We start from the raw sequence: 15,491 nt of genomic DNA on the forward strand, positions 1-15,491 counted from the left end.
ATTCATTTTTATTATTACTTAAAGGGATCGATCTTTAGTGCTAACAAAAATTGGAGTTTTAATACTAACAACTAATCGGTCATGTTGCCGTTCAAAAAAAAAAAGGAAAAAGAATATTGTTGATTACCCTTGCTTTTCTCGTATTTCTCTCACAAACATCTTCTTTGTCTTTCTCTCACGTGATCTTCTCCCTCCTTGTGCCTTTGTTGTTGCCTCACCGTTGATCATGGTTTCCTCACCGTTGATAGTGGTTGAGTGGGTGTGCTCTTTCCGTTTAATTTCGACTCGTCTATTATGTTTGTGCCTCTCAACGGAGACCAACAATAGAGCATAGAGTGAAGGGGGGGGGGGGGGGGGGGGGGGGAAGACTTGACTTCTGGCCATAACACTTGTTTGCCTTTCTCTTACGGGTAGGTGATGACATTCTCTGTTCAATGCATGCTCACATGTATGAAGCATCATGGTATATTAAAAATATTGATTTTGGGTTGTTTGAATATTTTACTCTACAAGCTTTCTCATTTAATGAGCTTCCAGAAACACTCAGATGGTTTTGAGAAAGTGAAAAACGTACATAAGGCTTGAAGGAGTGGACGCGATTAGACCGCACAAAAACCACGATGGCCAAAGGGAACACCGCCCCATGACCGCGGTTTCGACTGCGGTTTGACCGCACATGGTAGTAGATGGCCGCATTCAATTTTCAACTACTTTTCCTTTTTACCAGTTTTCAACGGTCAAAATTTTAATTTTATTTAGTACCTACATATATCACCTCATAAACATAATTTTACCATACCTTCATCAAATCATCTTTCAAATCTTTTCTTCCAAAACTTTGAAAATGTATTCTTCCAACAACCCAAACAATCAAAAAACACCTAGTACCCCAAGGCCTTCGTATGATCAACCGATTTATCGCCTCCGGTTTATCACTATGGTGGTATGCTACTGTATTATCGTCACCAATTCTCGCAACTACAATAATTCCCACCACAATATGCACAACAATACTCCCAAACACAACCATAACCGAAAGCACCAACACAACCACAAAACGATCCCGAGTTTAATTCGTTTGAATTTCTTTCCCAACCAGAATTTGTTCAACAAACTCAAATACCCATCTCTGATTTCGAACCCAAGTTTGTTTGAGAAACCCAACCCACTCAAGAACCAAATAATAGAAAAGAGAAGGTGGTGGCAAATGGATGGTTAGCCGAAGAAGTGTTATGTTTGGTATAATCATGGATCGATATTATGCGAAGAGAGGAAAAGAACAAAAACATGACCGTTTTTTGATGCGAGTTACAAAAAGGTTCCACAAAGGATTGAAGCTTTCTTAGTATCATTCAAATTTACTCAAAATGGGGGAAGACAAATAAGAAAGTCACGTTGTTTAATGATTTGTATACCGACATGAAACGTGAATGGAAAAGTAGAGAAAGCGGTGAAGTGATTTTGTCGAAAGATCTAAAAGTGTATCAAAAAGAAAACAAGAAGGCTTTCAAGTTTCTTGAAGTTTGGAATTGTAACACCCAAGTTTTCAAATAATTTTTCACATTTTAAAAACACACTTTCATTCATAATGGTTATAAAAATACCATTGTCTCACATAATCAGTTCATAACATCACATCCCAAGATCATAAAAATGTAAAAACTCCTCATGTGTGTACTGATCAAGCTGGCGCCTTCCCGCGATCCTCACTGATACCTGAAACACATAACACAACACTGTAATCATAAATGCTTAGTTAGTTCCCCAAAATACCACACACAACACATATTAGCCACTTGAGGCTATAACTCTGTTTGACCCTCCAGTCAATATGTCTTAGTGGGACCCTCTAGTCCCATAACTCTGTGGGCCCTCTAGCCCTAACTCTGTGGACCTTCCGGTCCTAACTCTGAAAACTCTGTAACATACATAACATAAAGCACATAGAAATCACATCATGCAAAAGCATACAAAATATTGTCACATAACTCTAATTACCACTCTAGGTAAAGTATAGCGAGAAGACTCACCTCGGGTAACTCGGTAAATCTCGAACTCTGTAAAATCGGGTCTAGCCTCCACCTAATCATATGAAATAAAACACTCTAAATCAATACATCTCTCAAGGCTAGACTATTCCTTCTCTTAGTACTCTCAGAAGGGTTAAAGACTATTTTACCCCTCTCATGGCTCAAAGACCCTAAAGTTGACCAAACCCTAAAAGTCAACAAAAGTCAACTCTCCGTGTTACGCTGCGTGTACCAAACATGTACGCTGGGTGTACCCGGCGTTCTCACAGAAACGGGGTGTACGACCCCTTACGCCGCGCGTACTGGGATTACCCCCCCGTGTAACTCCCAGTTTCAGACTCTAAGCTCTTGAGGTCTTAAACAGTTAAGACTCACGTCCAACTTCTAGATCCGACCAATTCTAAGCTTCTTAATCCATAAAGTTGGTGACTTTAAGCCTTTGCATGGCTGGACAAGTCACTAACACCCATAACATTCCATTTCCCAACTCTAGAAACCTCATAACTCAAGCATGACCTCATAATAACGACCAATATGGAAACTTTATGGATCTATAACACAAATATCACTGAAATGGGACAGATCTAGGTCCATGGAGTACATTACACTCATAAAGTCTCCACCTTTGGGACTTTTAACCCTAGAAATGGTCCATGCAATAATCTAACCAAATAAAGAGGAAAGTTTTGAACTTCATACCTCTAGATGAAGCTCCTTTCTCTGTAGATCTCAGATCCAAACTTGCACTTCAAGCCCTAGCCTCCACAAACTCTTCTCCTTCTTCTTCACTAACACACCAAGACACTTTTAGCTCCAAAACACACACACACACAAGCTAAGGACGATGGAAGGCTCTCTCTTAGGGTTTCACTCTATGATATGGAGGCTGAGAAATGAGCCTTAGTATCCTTTAAATAGTGCACAAGCCAAACATTTAGGGTTTGCATCTGGACCCGTTACGCCCAACGTACCCAGGCGAGTCCGCGTCCAAATTAAGCGCTTGAGTACGTGTAGCGTATTCATTTGCTACAAGAGTTCTCTCAAGGGACCAATCTTGACAACTTGATAAAATGGAAGGGTTAAATAGCTTACCTGAATTTCGGGATCTTACAGGAATCTTGTGAAAGATAACAAAAAATGGAAAAACAACAAAACATCTGAAGAGCATATCAATAGTGGTTCAAAATGCTCAAGAACATCCGAATTTGACTACACTACATCTGATGCTCGTGTTGGTTTCGACCTCAATGATGATGAACCCGTTCAACTTTAACCATCATTCGAACCAATGGGAATGGACAAAGCAAAAAACAAAGGCAAAGACAAAGCAGAAGATTCAGATGATTTGAAAGAAATGGGGGACGATGTGAAGGGTCTAAAAGAGAAAATGGCCAAGTTTTTGCAAATTGCCTCTAACAGAGAGCTTAGGAAATAAAGAGACAGTGACATGAAAATACTAACACTAGACACAAGGAACATGAGTGGGAGGAGCTTGAAATTGCTTTAGCGATGAAAACCGATCTCAAAACACATTATGCTAAGTAGATTTTGAGATTTCTAGTTTTTTTTCTAAGTTTTTAATCGTTTGATGTGTGTTTTTTTTAAGCTTCTGGGTTTAAGATTTCTAGTTTTTTTTTTTCTCTAAGTTTTTAGGATTTTTTTAAATGTCATGTTATGTTTTTTTTATTAAGTAATGCAATGTAATGGTTTTTAATTTTTAAATAATGAAGTTCATGTTTTTTTGTAATAAAAGTAAAGTTTTTATTTAAATTAAATTATAAAAAAAGTGTGGCACCATTCCTTGTGGGTGGAAAGAAATCACACTTTTACGGTAAAAACGGACATGACGCTTACATGGTAGTGAAGGGAATATGGTAAACGTGACACCACTCCCTCCATTCTGATTCATTGCTTATAGGAAACTCAATGTTGCCTAATGCTACCTGTACTACCCCGATGAGTTTTTTATTCTTATATATATATATATATATATATATATATATATATATATATATATATATATATGAAAAAGTTCAATATAGAACCGTTATTAATTATACTTTTACAATGGACACGTATACAACAGATTATATCAAAACACACTTCCTTTTTTTTAGTTTAACTTTATAGGCCATGTTTTTTATCGAAAAAATCGAATATAATATTGTTCATGATTTTTTGTCCTGTTTCCATTGAGATCTATATTGGTATATAAAAATGAAGTTTGTTTTTTTTTTTTTCAAAAAAACCTACTTCATTTTATTTGTTTTTTTGAAAAATTAAAAGTTTATTTTTTATCGAAAAAAATTAATAAATATATCAAAATTTATATTTTTTTGGTACTTTTTAAACACAGATTCATATTGACGTAAACAAAATCGAAATTTCTGTTCAGATTTATATTGCGAATCTGCTCAGATTTACAATGTGAATATAAAATTATATATATATATATATATATATATATATATATATATATATATATACATATATATATATATATATATATATATATATATATATATATATATATATATATATATATATAATCGAAACTTCTGTTCAGATTCATATTGTGAATCTGCTCATATTCACATTGTGAATAAAAGTAAGTCAGATTCACACTGTGAATTCTAAAAACTAATTTAAGAGTAATCAAAACTTATAAAATTATAAAACTATATAGAAATATATTTCGATTCATATGTAATTTCATTAAATTAATTTATGAATGATCGAAAATTTGAAATAGTAAGTCAGATTCACATATTGTGAATGTTAAAATTGAAATATTTACAGTTCAGTGATCGAGATTTGTTTTCAATATATGTTGATGTTTATTAATAAAATTAAAAAGATTTAATATTATGCTATAAAATAAAATAATAACAAAATAAAATTTATTATATAACAAATAATAATTTAAAAGTAATATTCCAATAAAAAAGAATTTATCCAAAAAAACAGGAGTTAATAAAATTTACTAAAAGAAATTAATATAATCTAATAATGTAATATTTATTACCACACACACACACACACACACACACATATATATATATATATATATAATAAATTAAAAATAAATATCATTAATATATAATAATCCAATAAAAAAGAATTACTCCAACAAACAACATTAACTAAAATAAGTTAATAATCCAATATAATAATCTTTATTAATATATAAATATTATATTTTAAAAATAATATTTATTCATATATAATAATCCAATTAAAATATCTGATAACAAAGAAATTAATAATATATAATTAAAAAAATTTAATAATCTATTAAAATAATATTTATTAATATATAAATAGTATATATTAGAAATAACATTTATTAATATATAATAAAAATTGAAAACAAGATATGTAGAAATGGTCGTTGTTGTTTGGTTGCAGAAATGATCCCTGAGGGTAAAATAGTCATTTTAAAAAAGTTAATAGTCAACTTGTTGAAAAGGACCAAATCTACAATTTTTCAAAGGTTTGGACCTTAATCACATAAAATAAAAAACCAGAGGGACAATTTTTTATAGTTTTGTCTCGATTTATAGTTTTTACTCTTTTAAGTAACATTTTCTTTTCTTGAACTTAAATTGTATTTTTTTTGTTATATCGTTTTACTTTTTAATATTATACTTTTTAGTTTTGTTATATTAACTATATAACTTTATTAACTAAAAAATATATAACTAAAATCTAAAATATTGTTTTCAATAAATTTGATCATTACAATGATTCCATCAATACTTTCAAATTGATATTAATATGGAATAGATTACAATGATAGAAAAAGACAAGTTCAACTATACATGAAATTTCAAGGAATAACGAACATAAAATTACAAAAGAAATACCAAACAAATTGAAGGGGAAATCATAAGATTGAGTAAACAACACACAGTTCACAATGCATTAAATGTTTGTTGAGAATTTGAACAACTTCTTTGGTTCTGACCAAGTTAATGACATAGTCCACATTTACGAGTTTCGTCAAGATGACAATGGTACATCTCGTTATGAATACAGTTTTGAACACCTCCGACCTCGACTAACATAAAGTTTTGAGTAATCTACTTCGATCATCTAATCATAATCCAAAAATAATCAACAAGAGAAAGTGGTGCAAAAGCAAAATTATATTGTTGTTTATATGTCGCGGTAGCGTAAACTCTATTGACAATGGAAATAGGGTTATCCCTTTTATATCGACAAACTGCAAGAACACGTGAACATGGAATTATTTCCATCTATCACTTACCGCATGTGTGCTGATGTCGAAAATAATGCACACTATGTGTATTCCCTCCATTTCCATTTATCTTAAACTTAGTGACAATTATATAGACACTTTCATTGTAGTGAAGCTCGACTATCGTATGACTTTGTTGATGGATCTCAAGTTTAAGGAAGAGGCTCCACATACATGATGGTAGAGGTGTATTACAATTCATTACAACAGAACTATGCTTCTAAAATATTTGCACAGTTCTATTAAATGTAAGATCTATCGATGCCCTAATTGGTAACTTTCTTGCTCCTCGCAACACATTATTTATACTCTCAGAGATATATGTTGTTAATAAACCCCATCGACAATTTTCAGGAATTTTTTTTTAAATACTCCCATGCTTCAAGATTGATTGCTTTTATTTCTCTTATACACTCCAAACACTTTTTTTTTGTGTCGTGCTTCCTATAACCCAACAAAATGTTTTAAGGCTCACATTATTGTACCTTTTCATGAGATTCCTTCTAGTGTGTCGAAGACAAAAGCGATGGGATGCTAATGGATCTTTCCACTCCTCTAGATTTTTCATTGCATGAAATATTCCTTTCCTGTTTGAACTAACACACAATTGTCTATGTTGAGCAACATAATGTCAAAACTTATTGAAAAACCAACACCAATTGTGTGAAGTCTCTCCATTGACAATTGAAAAAGCGACTGATGAAATGCATAAATAGAACGTCCAAACCCTTCAAATGACAACCATCAACACAAATAACAGGTCAACATAGATGAAATGCATAAATAGAACGTCCAAAATCCCAAAAAAAACATATTTTGAATGTTGCTACATCTGACTAACCATTTGTATTATGAAGCCAGTTAACAATTGCACTAGGATTGGAAGCCTGCAAAGCTGCAATGTACTTGGGAAACTCCAAAAAGTTACTCAACCAAGTTACATAGTTTTCACAATGGCTCTTCCTCTACCACATCTTGCCTTCCCATACAAAACACCAACATGCAAAAAAAATTAATATCTGCTTGTATATGTTTCACAGGATAAGAAAACATCTATTTCAATTGAGAGGATTATGTATGAGTCGATAGTTTTAAAGGTTAAAGTTTTGTTATTTTTACTTATACATGACCCAAAACAATTGTGAATGCCCACCCCACGTGCAATCTTTCACATATGATGATTTTTCATCTTAACAACATGAACATACCATGCATAATGTGGTGTATATGACGCACCGATAGAACTTTCTCCTTCACTTCCTAAAGTCCGACACTATGCTACCTATAATTTAATTTTACTTTCATACACTTTGAGCTCTCTATTTTGAGAGATCGGTTGGGATACATATTTTTATAGATGTGATGATGCAAAATATCTACATTATACTTATATAGTTTATATACTCTTTGTAGACAGTCAGCCTTATCTAAATAATTGTAAATAATATAATTAGACAAGCTGATCTGTCATAGTTTGTTTAGTTAGTTAAATATGAAGATATTTTGATGGAAGTTCATATGCCGAAGACTGAAGATCATCCCCTGATGAGCAAAAGACACTAAAGACATTATTAGCACCAAGGCACTGAAAGTATTATCAGCATGAAGATCATTCACTAAAGACATTATTAGTGTGTCCATACGTTGAAGTACTTGCAATGATAACATATTGATCATATGATACACTAATACACTAAATACTGATGTATATTGATGGTCATACACTATATGATGAAGCTAAAGCTACTTTAGCTGAAGCTGAAGCTGATCAGCATGACTCCTTGATGCTGATGCCCCTTGTAAGGTCACACCTTATGATCGGATGAGTCAACACAAAACACATCGTCCACCAGCGCCAACACCAACATCAACTTAATCAACGACAACGTGATCCCAATGACCCTATTCATCGTTTGTATATTAGGTAGATATACTATGTATATAGTGATGGGTTTTGGACATAAGAACTTCACCTATGTGCACATACAACCCTATAGCTTGGATCTAGGTTTCACTAATTGAACATGAAACATATCCAAGACTTTCATGGCTAGATCTAATGTATACTAACAATTAAAACATATGAAAACAGATCTAGAATGATACCTTGAGTTACTTTCTTGAAAACCTTATTCTTCTTGGAGCTTAGAGTCACAAATGTCACTCCTCTAATGGATTACAAACACCAACTAGCAAGAAGATGATTTGAGAGAGATGAGGAAGAGGGAAATCGGCTCTAGGGTTTCTCCAAACACAAGGGTGGCCGATTTCCTCAACCCTATGGGTCTATTTATACTGTGAGCTTCTAGGGTTTCACCCCAAAACCCTAATTGGATAACTTAGCCTCAAAGAAATCCAAATCCCTTCCTAGATAAGGCCTTGGACGATTTCTAGATGATCCATATCCCTAAAATCGTCCAACCCTATATCCATAAGGGTTATCAGCTCAAAATACAACTTTCACACATTTGACAGTTTGTACCCCTTTATTCAATTAATCTCTTTAAGTCACCAAATTAATTCCTAATTAAATTATGACTTATATTAATCAAATAATATTATTATTCTTTTAACATATTATTCTTATAATATATTAATAATAATATCTCTTCTCTCTAAATCACCCTATCAAGTTGCTATGGTGAAGGCAACCCAAAAGGACCATGCACAATCGGGTCAAGTACTTACCAAATATAGTTACAGCCTTAGACACTAATCCAACAGTCTCCCACTTGGATAAGTCTAGTAACTATAAACGCAAACACAATCCGATTAGCAATCGTAGCTCTCAAAGATGCTGTCAACTCCGATCTTATCAGTAACCTGTCTTTTAGATAAGGGATCATACAGTCCTCTGTTTTGATATCGTGCAGACGATTCCATGAGACATTGTCATACTCATTGTCCAACAACTATTTTCCCGATCTCAGATTTATTTGGCATAGAACTTAACTGAACACATCAATTCAGTCCTGACCGTGCCCGACACATAAGTCAAATCAAATCATCGAGCGGCCGTGATATCGCTTTTACCCTCTAAGGATAAAAGTAACAGATAAACTTCGACTTATATGCATTTACTTATCAACTAACCAACTATACATAACAATGCGTTTTATGACATCAATTTACTGATGCGGTTTCGCATTATCAATGTACAACCAATTAGTAAATAATAAACCATATATCTAGGTTTTAAGACCATGATATTATCGTCTTTGCGATCACTCCAATGTGATTCCAGCAAGCGCGGGTTTATTCCAATGCTCAAAACTTGTTCATAAGCACTCATGAACGTTGCAGCAACCCTTTGCTATGTCTAATACCATTTAGACAATCTACACACCAATTCATGACAATCTTCATTCATACCTACTTCCAACATATGAATGATTGTGGACTGTTTGAATAATTCGATTATTCTTAATAAAGTTAATTATTCTAGAAGTCAAAACATGCAAAGTGAAACAATAGCTAAACAATTAACATAAGACAATAACATTACTTATAAATAATACTCCTTTATTTAATCATCAGATGTCAATAACATTTATCTATTACACGTTTCTAATACAATCTAATCTAAACTAATATCATCCTTCAGCCCAATACTCCTAGCATGCTGCAAGTGCTTAACCCTACTCAGTCCCTTCGTAAGTGGATCTGCTGGGTTATCTTCTGATGATATCCTCTTAACCACGAGGTGTCCTTCTTCTACTCGATGCCTAATAAAGTGATATTTTCTGTCGATATGTCGAGATCTACCATGATCCCTTGGTTCCTTGGTCAAGGCAACCGCTCCTTCATTATCATAGAAAATTTTCATGGGCTCCTTTATGGCAGGCACAACTCCAAGATCGGCAATGAAGTTCTTCAACCATATTGCCTCCTTCGACGCTTCGCTCGCTGCAATGTACTCTGATTCGCACATTGAATCAGCTACTATTTTCTGTTTGGAACTTTTCCAAGATACTGTTCCTCCATTAAGGGTAAAGACCCATCCTGACTGCGAACGGTAGTTGTCCCTGTCGGTCTGGAAACTGGCGTCACTATACCCTCGCACCTTCAAGTCATCACTCCCTCCGAGGACTAGAAACCATTCCTTGGTCCTCCGAAGGTACTTAAGGATGTTCTTGACCGCAATCTAATGCGCTCTACCAGGATTCCCTTGATATCTACTGACCATGCTCAAAGAAAATGCCACATCAAGACGAGTACAAGTCATAGCTTACATGATCGAGCCAACTGCGGAAGCGTGCGGTACTCGGCTCATCTCAACTATCTCGGTTTTGGTACTCGGACTTTGAGTCTTACTCAACTTGGTATTACTCTGTATCGGTAGTTCTCCATTCTTCAAGTTTTCCATACTAAAACATTTTAGTACCTTATCTAAGTAAGTATTCTGACTAAGTCCTATTAGTCTCTTACTTCTTTCTCTCACTATCCTTATTCCCAAAATATAGGAAGCCTCTCCGAGGTCCTTCACAGCGAAGCACTTCCTGAGCCAGGACTTTACCTCCTGCAGAGTCGGGATGTCATTTCCTATGAGCAGTATGTCATCGACATACAAAACGAGAAAGCTAACTATGCTCCCACTGGCTTTGACACACACACATGATTCATCTTCGCTTCGTACAAATCCGAACTCTTTGACTTTCTCATCGAAGCAAAGATTCCATCTGCGAGATGCTTGCTTAAGTCCATAAATGGACTTCTCAAGCTTACAGACTCTATTCGGATGCTTCGGATCCACAAACCCCTCTGGCTGAGCCATGTAAACATCCTCAGCCAACTTCCCATTAAGGAAAGCGGTCTTGACATCCATTTGCCATATCTCATAATCATATAATGCGACAATAGCTAGCATCACTCTAATAGACTTTATCTTCGCAACTGGTGAGAAGGTATCATCATAGTCAAGTCCGGGAGTTTGAGTAAAGCCCTTCGCAACCAATCACGCCTTGTACATGTGCACATTCCCATCCATGTCTGTCTTCTTCTTGAAGATCCATTTGCACCCAACTGTCTTACGTCCGGGCACATTGTCAACCAAATTCCAAACTTGGTTGTCATACATGGACTGAATCTTGCTGTCCATTGCCTCTTTCCATTTCGCAGACTCCGGGCCTGCCTTGGCTTCCTTATAGCAATTAGGTTCATCTAGATTTATTAGTGTACTATCACTAATATACGTGTCCCCTTCGGTAGTAATATGAAAACCATACAACTGGGGTTGAACTCTAACTCTTTCGGAACGTCTAAGAGGTAATGACTCGTCAATTGGTTCAACCGGAGTTTCCTCCTCGGGTTGAGCGCCAGCGGTAGAGGTTCCTTCATTGCTCGACTCTTGAATCTCTTCAAGATCGATTTTCCTCCCACTGTCTCCTTGGCTTACGAGTACTCTCTCTCGGAAAACCCCTCTCCTCGCAACGAAGACTACATTGTCACTCGGTTTATAGAAGAGATATCCAAAGGATTTCTGCGGGTAGCCGATGAAAATACATCGCTCACTACGAGGTTCGAGCTTGTCATGAGTTTCTCGTCTTACGAAAATTTCACAACCCCAAACCTTGATATGTGCCAACGAGGGAGCTTTCCCTGTCCATATCTCGTGAGGTGTTTTGGCAAACTTCTTTGTAGGGACTCGGTTAAGGATATGGGCGGCAGTCTCTAAGGCATACCCCCAAAATGAGATAGGTAGTGAAGCACGACTCATCATAGAACGAACCATGTCCAACAGGGTTCGATTGCGCCTTTCTGCCACACCATTTAACTGCGGTGTCCTAGGTGGCGTCAATTGTGAAACTATTCCACATTCCTTGAGATAGTCGTGGAATTCAAGACTTAGGTACTCTCCTCCTCGATCGGATCGAAGCTTCTTGATTTTCCTGCCCAATTGATTCTCCACTTCATTCTTGAACTCTTTGAACTTTTCAAACGTTTCAGACTTGTGCTTGATTAAGTAAATATACCCATATCTACTATAATCATTGAAAGTCACGTAGAAGCGGTTTCCATCCTTTGTGGTGGATCTAAAGGGTCCACATACATCGGTATGTATGAGATCCAATAAACCCTCACCCCTCTCACAAGTGCCAGTGAATGGTGTCTTGGTCATCTTTCCATGTAAACAAGATTCGCACGTGTCATCTTCCCTAAGGTCGAATTACTCTAACACTCCATCCTTTTGGAGTTGGGTTATGCGCTTCTTGTTGACATGTCCAAGACGACAATGCCACAAAGATGCTTTATCCATACTATTGGAAGAATCTATACACAACACATCATTTCCTAGGTTATCTACAACCATAACAGTTTCATAATTTCCATTACAAGGCATAGCTTCAAAGTATAAAACACCATTTAGATATGCATAAATAGAACCATTCATATTATTAAACGAATATCTAAATCCTTGTCTAAACAAACCATGAAATGAAATGATGTTTCTTGCCATATCTGGCGAGCAACAACAATTGTTTAAATCTAGACCTAATCCATTACTAAGCACTAAAGAATACACTCCAATCTTGGTGACAAGCGACGATCTTCTGTTTCCCATGATTAGATTTATTCTTCCTTGCTCCACATCTCTATCTCTTCTTAGTCCCTGCAAGTCAGAACAAATGTGGTAACCACATCCTGTGTCAAGAACCCAAGAAATAGTGTGAGATGAATTACTAGATTTAATTGTGTATATATCTGCAAAAGATGGCTTGATCTTTCCATCCTTGATGGCTTGCAGATATTCCGGGCAACTTCTCTTCCAACGCCTTATTTTGTGGCAATGATGGCACTCTGCCTCCTTCGGGTTAGGGTTGGGCTTAGCAGGATCAACTTTGGTCCCACTAGAAGAGGAACCATCTTGGGACTTTCCCTTGCGGTGGCTCTTTGACGGAGCTTTCCTCTTCTTGCCCTTTCCCTGCCCTATAGCCAAAACAGGAGCAACGGTTGGTGCGGGAGATGGTGCAACAAACTTGTCCTTTAGGTTGCTCTCAGCAGTCCTAAGGAGTCCTTGGAGTTTGCTTAGGGTGACTTCTTCCTTGTTCATGTGGTAGGTCATCCTAAATTGGTTGTAGCATGAAGGCAAGGAATGAAGAACAATGTCGATGGCCAAATCCTCCCCAAAGTTAACCTTTAACTTGCGAAGACGATCAACATATCGTTGCATCTTTTGCAAGTGCAAAGTCATGATTCTCCATTTCCCATCTTAGCGGTGATCATGTTAGTGATGATCTCATAGCGCTCTTGCCTCGCGCTTTAGTGGTACCTCTCCATCAAGTCTTGATGCATTTCATACGGATACATGTCCTCATAGGACTTTTGGAATTCTTGGTTCATAGTGGCTATCATGATGCAATGTACTTTCATTGCATCATGTTCGTGTGCCTCAAAGATAGCCATCTCTTTGGGAGTAGCGATTTCCGGGTTGACCTTCTCGAGCTTTTCGTCGAGGACATACTCTTTGTCCTCGTAGCATGCAATGGTGCGAATGTATCTTATCCATTCGTTAAAGTTGGTACCATCGAAGGTCACCTTTTGGCAAAGACTCATTAACGAGTTAGCAGCATCGTTGTTTGCGTTCGACATCTACAAATAGAAAGGACAAAGTTTGATTAGAATTTGGATCCCTAATTAAACACCCAAAATGAAAAATTAGGCTAGGACCCAACAACATTATTTACATATTAGAAAAGGGATGCCGTAATCCAATCATGCAAATAATGTAGAGGTAAGTGAATGACGATTCACTAATTCTTCACCACGAAAACATAACCTTAAGTTTTATTGAGAATTCCTAGATTTTAGAGATTCATTGAACTCTCCAATGGCATGTTTAAATCTCGATATGCCCTTCTAGTTTGTGACTGGGATACCGAGGATCACAAAGCGGGTGTGAATTACCATGCAAATCTACATGGTGCCTTCATTGTTACAATCATCTATTCGATGTGCCGGTAAACCACACACGCTCCATCGAACTATGATAAATAATAAATCACTCTTTGCCACCTTTGCTTAGAACCAATTAGTGTGCCGGTAAACCACACATGCTCCACTAACTTCTTAGCAAGGGTGAAAAGTGCAATTTCATGGGATTGCATCAATTCACTTTTCCTAAAGTAACTAAGATTGGGAAATTTTATAAAATAGTTTAGTTACTTTTATAGGTTCATTATATTTATTAATGAGGAGAGAGAGTTGCCCTATCCTACCCATTCGGCTAACGACCCTCCACTGGTCAAGCAAGCGGTGGGTGTGAGTGTACACCCATTAAGCGCCATTTTATAGGCAGCAACCTTATACCCACCTTATAGACCGGCTTCGTGAATGAGGCCAACTAACGGTAAGACTAGCATTTTAATTTTACTTATATATTTATTAAGCTTTTAATAATATAATAGTATAGGGTTGAATTTTAAACTTGTAAAACTCTAGGTGTTGAAATTTAAATTCTTCTAAATTAAAATATTAATCACAAAATTTAAATTTCAAAACTTCGGGATAGAAGTTGAACTTTTCAAACAATAGGGATCAAATAACAAATAATTCAAATTAAACAGTTAATTTCATAATTATCTATATTTGACCTAATCCAATTTTAGTCATTAGATAATTACCAAAGAATCTTAAATAGTCCAATATTGATCATATAAATAATCAATATTTAAAATATTTGAAATTATGTTTATTTATGTCAAGGATAATCATTAAATTAAGTTAAAATTCGGATTTTTACATAATAAAACGATTTAGGTATCAATCCAAGACAAAACAACAACAAAATCCCGAATTATCCTCTGTCTGATGCTCAGACTCGCTGAGTCAAGCTTTGGGACTCGCCAAGTAGGTCCAACTCGTTGAGTCCAAAAACTGACTCGCCGAGTTGGGTTGACAGAGGGTACGAAAATGATTTTCAGCAAGTAAAACAGTTAAGCATCATATTCAATTGAAACCAATCATGGCTCTGATACCACTGATGGGTTTTGGACATAAGAACTTTACCTATGTGCACTTACAACCCTATAGCTTGGATCTAGGTTTCACTAATTGAACATGCAACATATACAAGACTTTCATGGCTAGATCTAATGTATACTAACAATTAAAACATATGAAAACAGATCTAGAATGATACCTTGAGTTACTTGCTTGAAAACCTTCTTCTTCTTGGAGCTTAGAGTCACAAATGTCACTCC

This window comes from Lactuca sativa, chromosome 5 (genome assembly GCF_002870075.4).
Source record: "Lactuca sativa cultivar Salinas chromosome 5, Lsat_Salinas_v11, whole genome shotgun sequence".
NCBI lineage: Eukaryota > Viridiplantae > Streptophyta > Magnoliopsida > Asterales > Asteraceae > Lactuca > Lactuca sativa.